Genomic DNA, 2,716 nt, shown 5'->3' with positions numbered 1-2,716 from the left:
ATATTCAGTGAATTCGGGATATGTGGCTCCTTAGCGTTCCACACATTGGTCTATTTTGATTTCTGTGCAGTATTTATTGCTGAAACATATTTCTGCAGTTTCCCTAATATATGCTTCGTCTGACAGATTAGCACAGGGAGTGTGGCTCACAAGCACAATCATTTCTCCTGCTTCAATCTCATTTGCATCAAACACAATATGATTGTTTTTGTCTGCCTTGTTGTATACCGTCACCAGCCAGTTGCACCAGTGATACTTACTATCCAGAAATGTAAAGAGCAACGGTCGTTTTGTCATCAGCGTTGAGTCCTTTGGTTGTCTCCTCCATATCTTTCTTCATGTAATATGTATAGTTCTGCAGGCAGAAGTCTATGGCTGCATACTGATTGAAACATCTGATTGAAGCAACCTGGTGAGTTACCTGCTGCTCTGATGGTTTTATTCTGTCAGCTGGAACTTCTTCTTGTCTGAGGATCAAAATAAATCATGAAAGCAGCTGCAGCTAAAGACCGGATTAAAATGTGAATATAAACTCTGTTTAAGGAGCAGACGGCGGTCCAGATGGGTGAGCAGAACCTGTCAGAGGAAACTTTTGCTTTCTGCAGGACTGATGCAGCTGACCTTCATTTAAAGGACTGAGAGTCGCTCCTCCTTCCCGGATCCGGGTTCGGTCCAGGGTTCAGTCTGGAAATGTTCTGATCGACGTTGTTGATTGATCAATGTTACTGTTGAGTCCAAGCCATAATAATCAACATTTACTTAATCTTTCAATAAAGTCTGTAGAGCTAAAGCCACATAAAAGTATTGATACTTTGTAAACTTTTCCTCACTTTGGTCTTCTGAAATCTCTGCATGTTTTACGCCGTTTGAACAGCCAGTGAATCTACTGAACAGTGAGTTCACTGAACTCCGTCTTTATGGGAAGAACTCCTCTCCCTTCCCTGCACCGGGTTGATGGGAAGAGTCTACTCCCTTCAAAGAAAATAAACACAAAAATAAAGTAAATAATTTTAGATGTTTGCTAAGAAGGGACGGCAGTGTTTGTCTGAACTCTCTGATCTCTAAACCAGCTGGTGTCTGATCCATCACTCTGCAGATGATTAATCACAATTAATCAATATGCTTTAAGGTTGAAATGTAAAAATGCACATTTTCAAAAAAATGTTTAAAATGTTTACTTTTCAATAAGGCTCCTTTTATAGATCCTGTCAAGGTATCTGTAAACACTATAACTCATTAGTAACTGTTTATTATGCATTAATTAACTAAAACAGTCTGAAATATTTAATATAACAACTCTAGATAAAATATGTGAAATTGGCTCATTATTTGTCAAGAAATTGGTAGATTTTGTGTCCTTCTCCCTTATTTAATGGATAGTTATTATGATTTTTTTAAGGTATTTAGAGATGAATGAATAACTTATATATAAACTATTTATTAGCCATAGTTTTATTTTAAAGTGGTATCTTTATTGTCTCAAACCAAACATATCCCATTTTAAGTTTTTATATTCAGGAAGGTTTAATTAAAAGTTTTAATTAAACTGCTTGTGAGTTGATAGAAAGATAATTAATAATTGAAATAAGTACATACTGCTTTGATTTTTGTACAAAAATCCTTTTCTGGTTTTGATTTAAGGAATTATTTTTGCCACTTCTAGCGTTCTCTATTTGACAGGAAGAGGACAGAGAGAAGGAATTTCATAATAAAAGCTCATCAAAGTCCTTCAAAACTTTAATGCAATAGATGAAGTATAAAAGGAAAAAAAATGAAATAAGATCCATAAAAGGATTAAAGGTTTCATCATCAACTCAAGTCAGAGGATGAAACAGAAAATATTTTTAAAAACTTAAATCAGAAAGTAAGAGTCAGGTGATGAGTAAAGAGTTTAAAAGGAAATATTTAACCTTTAAACACCAAATACAGAAAAAAGAAAAGAAAAAAGTGAATTAATTTTCAACAGAATAAAACATCAAAAACTTTGAAGTAGTTAAAACATTTCACACATTTAAATTAAATCTTGTTAGTTTATGTGTTTTCCTAACATTATTGGGTATATAAACATTAACAATACCAGAAAATGTAACTAATATAAATAAATCATAACTGAAGAAAATACTTTTAAAAAAATTACAAGTGAGCAACAGTTGTCAGTTCGTCAAGGTGAATGTAATTAATTTAACTAATTTTTAAATTCCAGAGATTAAAAAAAATAAATGAAACTAGACGTTATTAAGCTGTTCAGGGTAAGAAAACCGCCCAATTTTTTTCTGTAAATGAAACTAAAGTAAAATAAAGAATAATAATAATCATAAAAATACATCACTTCCACATTTTTAAATAACTGATAACAGGTTTGTGACACTTTGTGGATCTTTCTACTTTTTAATTTTTACACTTTGCTAAATATTCAATCACACTTCAGATAAAGAGACATTTTATTTGATCTGATTGAGAATCTGTGGAAAGAACCAATAAGATTCAGACCTCAAGGGCACAGAAAAAAATATATATTATTGTTGCAGCTCCACGTAGTGGGTTGATGAAGAACTGCAGCTAATACTGAACCTCCAGGTGTCCCATAACCAGCACTACTAATTTAAATCAATAATCATAATTGATCATAATGTTTTAAATTTCTTTGTAAAATCATCTTGAATGTAATGAATAGTATTTCTAGATTAATATTATAATCAATCAATCAATCAATCAA

This window comes from Poecilia latipinna, unplaced genomic scaffold, assembly GCF_001443285.1.
Source record: "Poecilia latipinna isolate Pla-1442-1.1 unplaced genomic scaffold, P_latipinna-1.0 Scaffold1820, whole genome shotgun sequence".
Lineage (NCBI taxonomy): Eukaryota > Metazoa > Chordata > Actinopteri > Cyprinodontiformes > Poeciliidae > Poecilia > Poecilia latipinna.
Note: the sequence above shows the minus strand (reverse complement) of the source record.